The 9,065-nt window shown below is 37.4% G+C and overlaps 3 long non-coding RNA genes across 3 annotated transcripts; all 3 read right to left on the reverse strand.

The window, feature by feature from the left end:
- Window positions 1-3,629: 3,629 nt before the first annotated feature.
- LOC105221801 (uncharacterized) lies at window positions 3,630-4,222 on the reverse strand. Its single transcript, XR_852416.3, has 2 exons — window positions 3,953-4,222; window positions 3,630-3,895 (listed from the first exon to the last, which is right to left on the reverse strand). It is a non-coding gene; the product is annotated as an uncharacterized LOC105221801 (long non-coding RNA).
- A 1,504-nt stretch (window positions 4,223-5,726) lies between these two features.
- Window positions 5,727-5,985, reverse strand: LOC125778747 (uncharacterized). The gene is made up of 2 exons (XR_007422894.1): window positions 5,913-5,985; window positions 5,727-5,860 (listed from the first exon to the last, which is right to left on the reverse strand). It is a non-coding gene; the product is annotated as an uncharacterized LOC125778747 (long non-coding RNA).
- A 2,343-nt stretch (window positions 5,986-8,328) lies between these two features.
- Window positions 8,329-8,735, reverse strand: LOC125776335 (uncharacterized). Its single transcript, XR_007421639.1, has 2 exons — window positions 8,597-8,735; window positions 8,329-8,540 (listed from the first exon to the last, which is right to left on the reverse strand). It is a non-coding gene; the product is annotated as an uncharacterized LOC125776335 (long non-coding RNA).
- Window positions 8,736-9,065: the final 330 nt, after the last annotated feature.

The following is a 9,065-nucleotide window of genomic DNA, read 5'->3' on the forward strand; positions in this document are numbered from 1 at the left end:
GAACTAGAATAGTTCATAGAGAGTATTATTACCTAAGTTCCGAACCCTAACTTTCAATACATAGAGAGTTTTAATGCCTATGTTTTGAACCATCGTTCAGATCAGATCTACATTTCACACAATCTCTTTACACCCAACAAAATGTCGTCAATTTCTTTCCCGATAACTTTTCACCATTACTCAGGTTCAAAGCCCACGCATTTAATTTGAATTTAAGGCGTTTATTCAAAGCTACTGCCTAACAAGCAACTTCACGCGGCAATCGATTTTATTTCACAAAGAAATAAAACCAAAAATATCTTAAGTTTGCAATTCAAAAGCAGCTGGCACTCTCAAAACCTTCTATAATCCGCTTGCTGTCAAAAGCAATGCGCTTTCGCAACACAACCAATCAACACGAAGAGTTGTAAATTTCAAAAGAAGAAGAACAAGCAATGAATTATTCAAATTTCTTTGCAAGCAGCAAAGCATTGGCCAAACACCAATCAATGTCAACTACTATTTTGCATTGTGTCAAGTTAAACAAATTGGTGCGATCATAAATTTCCCAACTGTCACAGCGAGTACACCTTCGCACGAGAGCGACAGTCACTGAGTTGGCAAACGTGAAGGACGACAATTAAATTTAACACCCGAATGAATGGCGCAATTTGCAAGAAATGCATACAAATTTCCGAACCGTAATGGCAAATGGAAAAATGCAAATGGCACGAGTGAACATGACCAAAAGCAAATACAAAACCAAAAACAAAAACACAATAAAAGAGAGCTGTGCACAATAACAAAGTAAAGAAGGCAAAAGCAATAACAAAACGACGCTGACAAACGCTACAACAAGAGAACAAAATGAATAGAGGGCAGCATATCAAATCAAATTCAATTAACATCATTACCGGAGAGAGACGAAATTTTTAATGAATGTCATTGCCGGAAAAAGTGGCAACATGGGAGAAGCGCAATTGGATTTGCAAAAGCATTGTTAAGCGCAGCAACACATGGCAAAACAAGCGACAAGTGGAAGAGCAATACCAAACCCGGAACAAGTGCAAGAACACCAAACTGCTTGTAACTCACCAAAGTGGCACAAAGCAACCGAACAACAGCAGCAGCAGCAGCAACAAACAACCGGAACAATAAAAGAAAAACCGACTGACTGGACGGCTGGGCGACCAATGCAAATCACTACCATGACAGCGGCAACAAAATAACTAAAACAACGACAGCAACAAACACAGTGACAAAGCAATCGGTGAAATAATCGGTGAAGGCGATGACGGCAAGTGCAGCATTAAGGCGATGGTAGTGAAAAGTGCCATTAAAATCGTATGCAAATATGTTAACGACTGCTCAGTGCTGAGTGCTGACCGACAAGCGTTGCGGGTGGTAACACTGAAGCTGAGAAAAAGTGGTGTACGATGGTTGCAAATTAAAAGTAGTATCGGAGAGAGTTCTGTTGGTCGTGTGTTGGAGGAGCAGGTTGTTGAGACAAATGCATATCGGTAACAAACATTTCGGCAGCAACAATGGAGTGTGTTCTGCTCTAAAACGAAACAATGTCGTCAGTGGCTAAGTAAAATAACACTGACAATTTGCGCATTTGGGAAATCAAATTGTCAGGAATAATTATTATTTCAGGGAGTAGTGACAAAACTGATAAAGAAAATTCAGCAGAAAGTGAAAGGTTCCAGCGAATATTATCAATTTGGCCTCAACTAGCAGGACGGCGATGATGAGTGACTTGTAGTATTTGGTCTTTGTTCGTCCAGAGAGGACTTTACTTCTCAATTGCCTACTTAGTCTGAAATAGCACCTGTTAGCAAGAATTATTATGCCTTTTATTTCAAGGCTGACGTTGTTGTTGGTACAAGTATTAATCCTGGTTCAAGGATAGAAGCGAATGCGTTGGCAGTTTGATTGATGACAGGAGATATTTCGTCCAGCACTCATTCATTATCAGATCCAATTGCTTTGCTGCTTCGTTCAACGTGGAAAAAGTAGAACTAACGGTGCGTTTGTTGAGGCCAATGATATCAATATCTGTACACCCTTATAGAAGATTGTATCTTCCCGATCCTGACGGAGCTTTTCGTATTGCACCATGTCAGTTTACACAGCCGTATTAACTTTGCGGGGCTACCAAGTTCAGATATAGCGGAAAAGTGGCAGTTCGTTTTCGTGCTGTCGAAGGGGGCTTAAAAATCGAAGAAGAGGTGATGTGTGTCGATCTTCCTTTCATGGATGTTTTCCACGCCATACTGTTGACCGTGGGCTTCAGTTTGTTACACACTACGCTCGAGATCTTATATGCGATATTATGGAGGCTTATCCCACGATAATTGGCAAGATGATGGGGTCCACATTTTGGGTAGAGCGCTCTTAGGTTCCAAACGTTCGGAATGCTTTCATCCGACCACATTTAGCAAAGAAGCTGATACACGTATCTTGCCAGTTCTTCGACGCCGTGTTTGAATAGCTCGGCCGGTAATCTATCGAACCCTGCCGCTGAGCCTCATCATAGTCGGGCAATGGAACAACTATTCCATCAACATCGACTGGGGAATCTGGTTCGTCATCTCCCGTTTAGTTGTGATTCTAGCTTCTAGACATCGTTTGTTGACTAGCGTGCATTGCTGTACAGAGACGCGCGTATCTTCGATACAGCAAGACAATGGTCCGAGTCGAAGTTAGGTGCTCGGAGCGTATACACGTCAGGGACACCGGAGACATGTCGTCCATCTGTCGCATCATGAACACAGCCAAGTAGCTTTATGAATTTTCTTGTGCTCGAATCTAATAGAACAGACAACCATATTTCGGGTCCCTGCGAAGTCGATCAGAGCAAAGTTACCTTCTTTGCCCACCCTGGCGTTAAAGTCGCCAAACACAATTTTGACATCTTTACGAGGGCAACCGTCATAAGCTCGGTCCAGACGTTCATAATAGGCATTTTTGATCATATCGTCCTATATCTCAAATCAATGTTATGTTGATCCACCAGAATGAATGCCAGGACTCGATGACTGAGTCTTTGTCCCACCACGATTCCCACACCCAATTTGCGCTCCTTTATAAGGCCGCTTTAGTAAATGTTACAAGACCTACTCAGCTTCGTGCTCGTCCCGTGCATTTCTTGGACATCACCGCCGCTTTTACTTTCACAAGGATTTCTTACGTTTGCAGGGTGCACGGTGAGTACGCAAGAGTAGGAATTGGGTATAGCCCAATAACTATAGCACGATTATACCCCATTACACTCCATGACACTATCGCTGGTGATGTCTGTTTTTGAATTGGCTCATCTTGAGCATTCTTTAGTCTGAGTTATAGCACCAATATATGGAATAAAACAATGTATGCTATTATTTAATATAGAGTTGTGTCAGTACCTGTAAATATTTTCCGAAATTGATCTTTAAAGATTGAGGGAGTATAAAATGTGCGTTTACACCCGAATTTAGTCTTTCTTACCCGTTGATTCTAATTTTATGCGATAATAGCTAAAGACGCTTTTCAAACTTTCATCTCGTACCGAATAGGGTTGTTAAGGCATTTCCTCTTAACTCTTTTGCATTTAAGATGTTTCTATGATCCTTGAAATTTATCTGTTCCATATATAATACAATAAAGTCTATACTTATAATGTTCATCAGTTTATTATGCACATACAATGAATTTAAAGTTTTACTTTATAATTATTAAATCTGGTCCATCAAACACATCTTCCGTCGCTAAGTCATCATTTAGGTTTTTTTGTGTGTGTTTTTTTTCTTATTGGTGATAGTCCTTCTTGTGAGTAGAATGTCTGGTTTCCATTTCTTGGGATTGTGGTCTTGGTTTTTTACATCTTTATCGGTATGAATTGATCGTCACTTTGTATAAATTGCGCGGCTACTGACTGTAAAGAGGAAAGACTATAAACTTAAATTTTAGTCGCGTAATATAGTATATCTACCTGAATAACCATCATGGCTACGACCAAGGCTAATATCGCATTCTGCATCATTATACACTTCTACGTTTTAGATGGTTTTGTAAATATATATAATAGTGATAAACTGGTACTAACATCTATAGGTAACTTATTCAGCATTTTATACGTTTCTCCACAGTTCACATCTCGTAGAAGTGTTTATGGTCGATTTCAAAATTTTAACCGTTCAAATTAGATTTGTTTCATGACGGTAGGTCACTTATGATAACGTTAACCCTTTATCGCTTAGGAGTGGACATTTCTGCACCGCTATTCAAATTCAAGCATACATTTTTAACTGATATGAGGAGATCCAACTTGAGAAGAGAGAGAGAGAGAATTATTTCTAAAACTTTAGACCACATTTTGTACGCCATTTATTATGGTCGACGAGAACGACTTAGTGGCTTTAAGAATATAAAAGCAACCAATATTTTTCAGTTATTGTATAGTATTAGGTCTTTTAGAAGATGCTTTTGTAACGATATTGTTTTTATACTCTGGCAACAAAGTTGCTAAGGAGAGTATTATAGTTTTGTTCACATAACGGTTGTTTGTAAGTCCAAAAAATAAAAGAGTCAGATATAGGGGACACATATTTCTTGGCTCCATAAGAAGGTTAAGTTCGAAGATGGAAAAAATCGGCCCACTGCCACGCCCACAAAATGGCGGAAATCGAAAACTTATAAAGTGTAATAACTAAGCCATAAATAAAGATATTAAAGTGAAATTTGGCACAAAGGATCGCATTAGGGAGGAGCATATTTGGACGTAATTTTTTTGGAAAAAATTTATCACCGAAAATATCGGTAAATCTCTCAGAATTTATGTAATTCTAATTAATTTTACAGCAAAAAAATAAAAAAATATGTAAATGACGGATAAGGAAATCTCGATTATCACTTTATCATGCGAGAGTATAAAATGTTCGGTGACACCCGAACTTAGCCCTTCCCTACTTGTTGGCTTTAGATTCGGTCAACTGAAAGTGGGATTGAATGGTCAGGCATGTTCAAAGAGACCTGTTTACCGGCAGCTTTATTTGGACAAATCGAGCAAGAACGTATTTCATGCAGAAATTATCCACCAAAATCATTTAAACAGATTCGCTAGAGGTGTCGAGCTCTAGCACTTTTCTTACGATTTTCAAGCACCACATCTTTTACGTTTTTAATAAGGATCTCTGGACCACCTTTGTAGGCTTTATATCACATAGACATAGTCGATGCCTTATGGTTTGCTGAAAGTAATATTACCGAGATGTTTCAGCCTCAGTCATGCAAAGGCTTCACAATGGAGGAGAAAGTGTCGAGCTGTTTCCACCTTACCTTCATCCATACAATGTTGTCGACTAAGGTCCAACAAAACTTTTAGCCTTACGGCTGTAATATCTATTGGACAATGTTTAGTAAAAACTCCTAGTAGTGGTGAGATGAACTGTGATCAGGGCAAGTTGTTCAATAGATCTCCTGCGTTCTACTCTAGATCAGAAGGATCTCGTAGTCGCACAAAAGCTGGTCAACGAAAAGTTTCTCATAAAATAAATCCTAATTTAACTGCAGTGGCGTTAGAACTTAGAGATCCTCAAATGTTTTGGTTACAAGGCAATTGATCGAGAATCTCGATTCTGTCACTAGCGGGTTTGATAACTAAAAGGACTGCACAATGAATTTTTGTTTTCTTTCTTTTTTCAGCACACGCATAACCTATAATTGGCATTGACTGAAATTTTATATTAAAACTTCGATATTTTTCGTAAGATTATTTATTCAGTTTTGAAATAGATACAAGAATTAAAACAGCTTGTTATCATGATTCAAGTATCTTAATATGTTCTACTGGTATTATGGGCCAGCCCTTGGCTCCTCCCCTATCCTGAGCAGTTACTAACTGGAAAGAAGAAAGGCTATAAACTTAGTTTTTAAGTGAATAATTTATCTACCTGAATAATCACCATGGCTACGAGCAAGTATAATATCTTCTGCATCATTATGACTTTTGCGTTTTCGATAATGAAACAGTTATTTACAAAGAACAGCATTTTATATATTTTTCCATAGTTCATAACCATTAAAATTAAATTTGTTTCATAACGTTAGGTCACCAATGAAAACTTTAACCCTTTATCGCATGGGTGTATACATTTCCTATTCAAATTTGACAACGTAATAGACACAGTCTCCTTTACTTTGGATCATAGTTGTAAATGGTCTGCAAAGATAATTCGAAGGACGAGACTGTCGAGTGATAGCTTATGCAGATGATGCTGCTCTCACGGTTAAAGGAAAATTCCTAACTACCGTTTACCTTCTCAATGTATGTAGTTGTTAGCTGTGCGGAAACGAACGGCTTCGCTGTCCATACAAATAAAACTAAATTGCTTTTATTTACTAGGAGGTATACGAGTAAATAACCGGTTATGCCCCCTTCCTACATTAGAAGGCTCTCGACTTGCTCTGTGACGTGAATTACTTAGAAGTTGAATTTTGAGAAAAGAGTGAGAGAGGCATTGATTGCTATATATGTACAAGTATTTAAGTAGTTTTCGACTCACCCATGGAGATCCAACTTGAGAGAGATTTTTGAAATTGGAATTACTTCAGATGTTGATCTGATGATGCCTGCGCTATGAAAAGAATGTGAAACGTTAAAAATTTATTGTAGACGACGAAAAGCGATCAGAGCTCGGACCATCTAACTGCCTTTGAGGACTATAAAAACTATCAAAATTTTCAGGACATTGCTGAGTCAGTGCGCATTCTAAAAAATATATTCGTAACGATATTCTTTTTAGACTGAGTTCATTTAATCACGTCTGATATTCCTACTTGTAATCTTTCAGCAACATCATGTATATTTTATGTGAATATTTTACAAGGGTTAAAAGTAAAGTAGGATGTTGAGCATATATAATTAGACATTTAATAGAATTAGCTACGAAGTATATCAATATTCGTATAAAATAAGCCGTTCATTAATTTTTATTGCTTTCAAGTAAGAAAGCCATAACTCGAAAAGAATGTAGCGTGCTGAAGCAGTTAAGAAATATTCTCTTCAATAGAGAGCCCCAGCTTTTGAGCTGGGTAATTGAGTTCATAACTCGAAAAATTCGATTCTTGAATTAATTTTGCAACAATTATGGCAAATGGTGGATCATTCTACACATTTAAACACGCCTTTTTTTAAGAAGCTGTGAATATTTGGCCGTTTGTTGATTTTCCAGGGCCCGAATCGCGGCAGTCGTGAGCGAGCAAGTAATCGTATCGAGGGAAGTTTTAGAAAAACACAAAAAACAAAACGCAAATGTCTACCAAAATTGTTGATAATAATGTATTCCGTGCACTTAGCTTTACAGATTAAAGCCCCACTTATGCTTTTTTGTTTCTAAAAAAACCAATCAGCCAGATTAGTACAGGAAGCAAGAACTCATTTTTTTCAAGGTGAGGTTGTTCACAACGCTGTAACTCATGTTCTACACAATATTTTAGTAAGCAAAAAACTATGTAAAAGGAAAGGATGGCGCTACATGTAATGAAATAAAACTCCACTATTTAATCCTTTGGTTGGCGTCTGGAATTTCATGTCGTCAGTTGTCATACAATTATAGTATTTCTGTATTGGAACTTCGTTATTTTACATCACACTTTGTGAAGCTAAGACTATTTCTTTAGATTTATTTGTTTACTTTGGAAATCTTCTTTTTCTTTACTGTCGTACTCGTAGACACCTCTTTTCACGAGTCTTTTCCAAGATTTGGCTCATGGTGATGTTGATTGATTTTCCAGGCCTAAAGCCATACTGATAACGTCCACTCAATTTGTTGACTTTGGGCTTTAATCTCTCCCACAGTACGATAGAACCTTATTTGCGAGAATAAAGTCATGTATAGAAGTTCAAGCAAGTAAGGAAAGTTCTCTGAGCGCCATTCACTTGGGAATGGTCAGACACGATTCTTGTACATATGACGACTTCCGGTCTTAGACCAAGTATTCTCAGGGTAGCCAAAAAAACATCCGTTTGAAGCAAGGTAAAGTGAGAAGGCGAACATTCCTCCCCAGGATTGTACGCTGGATTTGGGACCCGCCACGTAAAAACACGCACAATGAAATGTAGAAAACAGCCCCGGATACAAATAATATAGATCTTAAAAAAAATATTTTTTTCTTGTTTTTTTTTTTTTTTTGTCAAACAGATCATAGCTCAAAGAAAGAATTTTATTTTTACATTGGTCTAAAAGTCTATATTGCATTTAGTTTTGGCACATACATTAAATTTCAAATTTATTTCACACTTTTTACTTGCCCCACTTCTTCGTAAATATTTTTAAATCTGGTTTGTCAAATGGTTCATATGATGTTTCTGAGAACAATAGTCCAGAAAGTTCTGGTAACGACATTTCTTGTGCTCAATCAAATACTTCTGCAGCCGCTAGTTCATCATTATAGTAGGGATATGGTTTTCTTGGTGGTGGTAGTCCTTCCTGTGAGTAGGTTGTTGGTCTTTCTGTCATTGGTAAAGGAGGCGGTGGCTCATTTCGGTATCCATAGTTGTAAAACTGTGCAGCTACCAACTGTTAAGAGGAAAGGCTATAAGCCTAATTTTTAGGTCAATAACTTATGTATATACCTGAATAACCACAATGGCTACAAGCAAGGATAATATCCGTTTCTGCATAATTATTCACTACTTCGTTTTAGATAATTTTGTTTCGATGTAAAACAACTATGAATCGATAATGATATATGGAACAATTATTCAATGTTTTATAAAGTTTACCGTGGTTTACATGTCTAAAAAAAGTTTGTGATAAACTTCATAATTTTAGCCGTTAAAAATGAATTATTTTCATCACGGTAGATCATTAATAAAAAACTTTAACCCTTTATTGGACAGGTGTGGACATTTCTGCACCACACTTTAAACCAATAAAGTCTGACCGAGAAGATTGTATAGTCTTCAAGATAAAATTATGAAAACCACATTTTTAGGAAGGCGAGAAACAGTGCAAAGCGGTTATAATTTATTGTGGTCGAAGCGAGCGATCAGAGTTCTGGAGTTCTACTTATAATGATGATGAAGAAATATTTGAATGACC

This window comes from Bactrocera dorsalis, chromosome 1, assembly GCF_023373825.1.
Source record: "Bactrocera dorsalis isolate Fly_Bdor chromosome 1, ASM2337382v1, whole genome shotgun sequence".
Taxonomy (NCBI): Eukaryota; Metazoa; Arthropoda; class Insecta; order Diptera; family Tephritidae; genus Bactrocera; species Bactrocera dorsalis.